Raw genomic sequence first — 6,000 nt, forward strand, 5'->3', positions numbered from 1 at the left:
TTATCTACCAGATTATTTACCATATTATCTACCAGATTATCTACCAGATTATCTACCAGATTATCTACCAGATTATTTACCAGATTATCTACCAGATTATTTACCAGATTATCTACCAGATTATCTACCAGATTATCTACTAGATTATTTACCAGATTATCTACCAGACAATAGAAATTGTATATTTCCAGTGTGTGATATCTCCCTCTGCTAGGGGTGGTAGGTAGCCTAGTGGTTAAGAGCGTTAGGCCAGTAACCAAAAGGATGCTGGTTTGAATCCTCGAGCCGACTAGGTGACAAATCTGTTAATGTGCCCTTGAGCAAGGTACTTAACCCTAATTGCGCCTGTAAATAACTCTTGATAAGTGTGTCTTGATAAATAACTCAAAGGTAAATGTCTAAAACTGAAAAAAGGGTCTGTATCCAGTTATAGAAAATAAATTGTGTTGTAGCCATGGTGAACATACTTGTAACCATGGAGAACATACTTCCCAGCTAGCAATGAGGAATCGGCCCAGGTGTGTCCCTCATCAGGGTGAGTGCCGGAACTGATTGAATTGGCCCGAAATCGGGTGTCGGACTCGGCCCGGAATCAGAATGAACGACTGCCCAGAATCGGCCCAAGTACATCGGGCCGTTTTCATCTACCTAAATTGAGCAGACTTTGCTGGCATCTTACCAGAAGCGGCCCGATGTAAATGTATACAAAATTACCCAATTTAGTAATTTTAAATATTACTATTGTACATTTTCTGCTTGCAAATTATACCCATCCACCCCCAAAAAATTGTCGGACAAAATATCATACACCTGTTGACTGTGTCAGCGTACATGCGCCTGGCCCGCCACATGAGTCGCTACAGCGCGATGGGACAAGGACATACCGTCCGGCCAAACCCCCCCCAACTCGGACGATGCTGGGCCAATTGTGCGTCGCCTCCTGGGTCTCCCGGTCACGGCTGGCACGGATATCGAACTGGCATCGCAGTTTGACTTGCACAAAGTATCAAAATACTAAAATACTACTTTATCAAGACACTCAAAGAATTTAATTTAAATGTTAATTGTATTTTTTGATCACAGAGACAATGAGAAAATATGGAAAAATAAATAAAGAATGAAATGTTAATTATATAAAGCAGCCCGTTAATCATGTCACGTCCTGACCAGTAAAAGGGGTTATTTGTTTTTGTAGTTTGGTCCGGGCGTGGCAGGGGGTGTTTGGTTTGTGTGTTTCGGGGTTTTTGGGTTATGTTCTATGTTAGTCTATTTCTATGTTTATTCTAGGTTGTCTATGTCTAGGTTGGAAGTGTTTGGGATTGGTCTCTAATTGGAGGCAGCTGTATCTCGTTGCCTCTGATTAGAGAGTATATTTAAGTAGGGTTTTTTTGTCATTGTGTTTGTGGGTGGTTATTTTCTGTTCAGTGTTTCGTGTACCTGACAGTACTGTTTGGCTGTCGTGCTATTCTTGTTTTTTTTAGTGTTCTAAATAAAGTTAATAATTATGAGCACTCAACCTGCCTTGGTCTACTCCCTTCGACGGCCGTTACAGAACCACCCACTAAGCAGCGAAAGAAGGAGCAGCAGGATAAATATTTGGAGTCATGGACATGGGAGGAGATCCTGGATGGTAAAGGACCATGGCACCAGGCTGGGGAGTACAAGCGCCCGAAGGAGGGGCTGGAGGAAGCTAAAAGGGAACGACGGAGGTATGAGTCATTATATCCTCCATTTCAGGAGGAGAGGAGGCAGCCCCCCAAAAAATGATTTTGGGGGGGACTTACGGGGATTTTAATTGAGTCAGGGGGAGCCCTGACCTAACTTCCCGGTCATACAGGAGAGAGCCATGGAGAAAAAGGGAGCCAGTCAAGGAATCAAGCGAGGAGCTTGACGCAAGATTCCGGAGAGAGGTACTGGCGGAAAGGGCACGAAGGGGCACCTGTGTTTACTATGGGGAGCGACGGATCAAGCAAGCACCATGTTATGCGGAGATACGCACGGTATCGCCAATACGTGTACACAGCCCGGTGCGTTTGGTGAAAGCTCCTCACAGGTGTCATGCTAGAGTCAGCATCGAGCCAGGACTGGTGTTACAAGTTGCAAGCATCAGACCGCCGGTGAGGGTTCATGGCCCAGTGTATCCTGTTCCTGCTCCTCGTACTCTTCCTCCAGTGCGGCAGCCCAGTCCAGTACGTCCTGTTCCTGCTCCTCGCCCTAGCCCTGAGGTGTATGTTACTAGTCTGGCGCCTCCAAAGCCAGCCCCACGCATCAGGTCTCAAGTGCGCCTGCCCAGCCCAGTATGTCCTGTTCCTGCTCCTCGCACTAACCCTGTGGTGCGTGTCAATAGTATGGCGCCTCCAAAGCCAGCCCCACGCATCAGGTCTCTAGTGTGCCTACCCAGCCCAGTACGTCCTGTTCCTGCTCCTCGCACTAGCTCTGTGGTGTGTGTCAATAGTCTGACACCTCCAAAGCCAGCCCCATGCATCAGGCCTATAGTGCGCCTGCCCAGCCCAGTACGTCCTGTTCCTGCTCCTCGCACTAGCCCTGTGGTGCGGGTTACTAGTCTGGCGCCTCCTAAGCCAGCCCCACGCATCAGGCCTACAGTGCAAAGTCCCCGTGCAGAGCTTCCGGCGACAGTGCCCCGTCCAGAGCTTCCGGCGACAGTGTCCCGTCCTTACTTCTGGTGACAGTGCCCCGTCCAGAGCTTCTGGCAACAGTTCCCCGTCCAGAACTTCCGGCGACAGTTCCCCGTCCAGAGCTTCCGGCGACAGTTCCCCGTCCAGAGCTTCCGGCGACAGTTCCCCGTGCAGAGCTTCCGGCGACAGTGTCCCGTCCAGAGCTTCCGGGGACAGTGCCCCGTCCTTACTTCTGGCGACAGTGCCCCGTCCAGAGCTTCCGGCGACAGTTCCCCGTCCAGTGCTTCCGGCGACGTCCCACAGTCCGGAACCGACAGAGACGGCCCACAGTCTGGAACCGGCAGAGACGGCCCACAGTCCGGAGCCTGCAGAGACGGTCCACAGTCCGGAGCCGTCAGAGACAGCCCACAGTCCGGAACCGACAGAGACGGCCCACAGTCCGGAGCCGGCAGAGACGGCCCACAGTCCGGAGCCTGCAGAGACGGCCCACAGTCCGGAGCCTGCAGAGACGGCCCACAGTCCGGAACCGGCAGAGACGGCCCACAGTCCGGAGCCGGCAGAGACGGCCCACAGTCCGGAGCCGGCAGAGACGGCCCACAGTCCGGAGCCTGCAGAGACGGCCCACAGTCCGGAGCCTGCAGAGACGGCCCACAGTCCGGAGCCTGCAGAGACGGCCCACAGTCCGGAGCCTGCAGAGAAGGCCCACAGTCCGGAGCCTGCAGAGACGGTCCACAGTCCGGAGCCGTCAGAGACAGCCCACAGTCCGGAACCGTCAGAGACGGCCCACAGTCCGGAACTGGCAGAGACGGCCCACAGTCCGGAGCCTGCAGAGACGCTCTTCAGCCCTGAGTCTCCAGCGACGCTCCTCAGCCCGAGGTCTCCAGCAACGCACCTCAGCCCGAAGTCTCCAGCGACGCACCTTAGCCCAGAGCCTTCAGCAGTGGTCTACAGCCATGAGCCTTCAACGGGGGTGGGCAAGTTAGAATGGGGACTAAGCCCGGAGCCAGAGCCACCTCCGTAGTTGGAGGATTAGGGGGGGTGTAGCACGGGAGCCGTCGGTGACGGTGGCCACCCTCCCTTCCCTCCCTTTAAGTTTGGGGTTATTTTTGTTGGGTTTTTGTGTTTACGTGCATTCGGGGTCTGCACCTTTGGGGGGGGGGGGTACTGTCACGTCCTGACCAGTAAAAGGGGTTATTTGTTTTTGTAGTTTGGTCCGGGCGTGGCAGGGGGTGTTTGGTTTGTGTGTTTCGGGGGTTTTCGGTTATGTTCTATGTTAGTCTATTTCTATGTTTATTTTAGGTTGTCTATGTCTAGGTTGGAAGTGTTTGGGATTGGTCTCGAATTGGTGGCAGCTGTATCTTGTTGCCTCTGATTAGAGACTATATTTAAGTAGGGTTTTTTCTCATTGTGTTTGTGGGTGGTTATTTTCTGTTCAGTGTTTTATGTACCTGACAGTACTGTTTGGCTGTCGTGGTTTTCTTGTTTTGTTTAGTGTTCTAAATAAAGTTAATTATGAGCACTCAACCCGCTGCACCTTGGTCTACTCCCTTCGACGGCCGTTACAAATCATCTGCCAGACAGTAGCCCCAATCGTCCCGAGACCCAAGTAATACGTTTGGGCCAGATAACTCTCATCGGAATCGGCCCGAGCTCAATCCCTGCATCCTAGACATAAGTAATAGTGCTGAAGGCGGCCCAGACTTGGGTCACATGCCGAGTCTGACTGTCAGCCGAGTGTCCATACTCTCAGCCGGAATTGGCCCAGATCCACTGTGCTAGCTGGGTTATGGCCATGGAGAACATACAGTAGAACAAGTGTTTTGGTTTGGGGTCTCTTGTAATAGTCAGTGCATGTGAAACAGGGCTGAGTGCTAAGACAATTAATGGGCGTGAGACAAAGTGCTTGGAGAGCTTGTGAGCGACACATGAACTTTAGCGAAATGGGGGGGGGGTCCATACGGTTTTTTCCTCCTCTTGCGTTTGCCTCAGATGAATTGGCTTTTCAGATTTAAGAAAGTACATGGCTGAAATACAAAGAGAGGCTCATCTATCAGAGCTGAATAGTGAGAGAAAATCCTATGGCTGTGTGGAAGTGGGGGGGGGGGGCTGTTGGTCTCTGATTAGACCCAGGGCCAGTTACGCTCAGGGTTTGCAGCGCAAACATCAATCCTCTATTCTCCCCCTCCAAAGCCTTTGAACCACAGGAGACACTTTCTTCACAGCAAGCTCTGTTTTAATAAAGATTCTCTCAGAAACTAGCTAACACATGTTATTGAACATTTAATGCAACTCGGTTGTTTTTTCCTCATGGCGGATGTGATCAGATGAAAAACAAGCGTTCAACATCACCAACGTCAGTTTGACAACATTAAAGCAGGCTGCAGATCCATCGCTCAAACATGAGCTGTCAACAGAACTGTCAGATAGTGAGTGACGATGTGGATTGGGCTGAGAGGGGGGAAAAAAACACATTGAAAACGGCCCTCTTAGAGAGAAAATCACTCTAAACATGGAGTGTAGAAAATAGTGATGCATTTTCAGATTAAGTTTGGGTCTGCTAAACACATAGTTGAAAAGAACATAATCAATTAAACACTGAGAGAGAGAGACATGGAAAGCTTTTATAACGGTTTTCAAGGCATCAGGATCTTCTTAATGTTTTATGCGGTTTTATGTGCATCCAAAGTATGAATTGGCCCCCAGTTTTCTGTGGTGACAAGAGGTAAACACCAAATTCCAATAACTGTCAGTCGAACATTAAATCAAACTGACATCTCTCTAAAAAGGCTGGGCCATGAAAAATTAACAGGCAGATTTTGAAGAGCCTTGGAAGTGAGTTCTTCTCACCTCTATGTGAAGCTGGTAGGATTCACATGCAGTGCATTATTGTGGTTTGCATTAGACTACTGGGTTTTGGTTTGTATTAGACTCCAGGGTTTTGGTTTGTATTAAACTCCTGGGTTTGGTTTGTATTAGACTCCAGGGTTTTGGTTTGTATTAGACTACTGGGTTTTGGTTTGTATTAGACTACTGGGTTTTGGTTTGTATTAGACTCCTGGGTTTTGGTTTGCATTAGACTACATGGTTTTGGTTTGTATTAAACGATTGTGTTTTGGTTTGTAATAGACTACTGGGTTTTGGTTTGTATTAGACTAATGGGTTTTGGTTTGTATTAGACTCCAGGGTTTTGGTTTGTATTAGACTAATGGGTTTTGGTTTGTATTAGACTCCAGGGTTTTGGTTTGTATTAGACTACTGGGTTTTGGTTTGTATTAGACTCCTGGGTTTTGGTTTGTATTAGACTACCGGGTTTTGGTTTGTATTAGACTACTGGGTTTTGGTTTGTATTAGACTCCTGGGTTTT

The sequence above is a fragment of the Salmo trutta genome, chromosome 24 (genome assembly GCF_901001165.1).
Source record: "Salmo trutta chromosome 24, fSalTru1.1, whole genome shotgun sequence".
NCBI lineage: Eukaryota > Metazoa > Chordata > Actinopteri > Salmoniformes > Salmonidae > Salmo > Salmo trutta.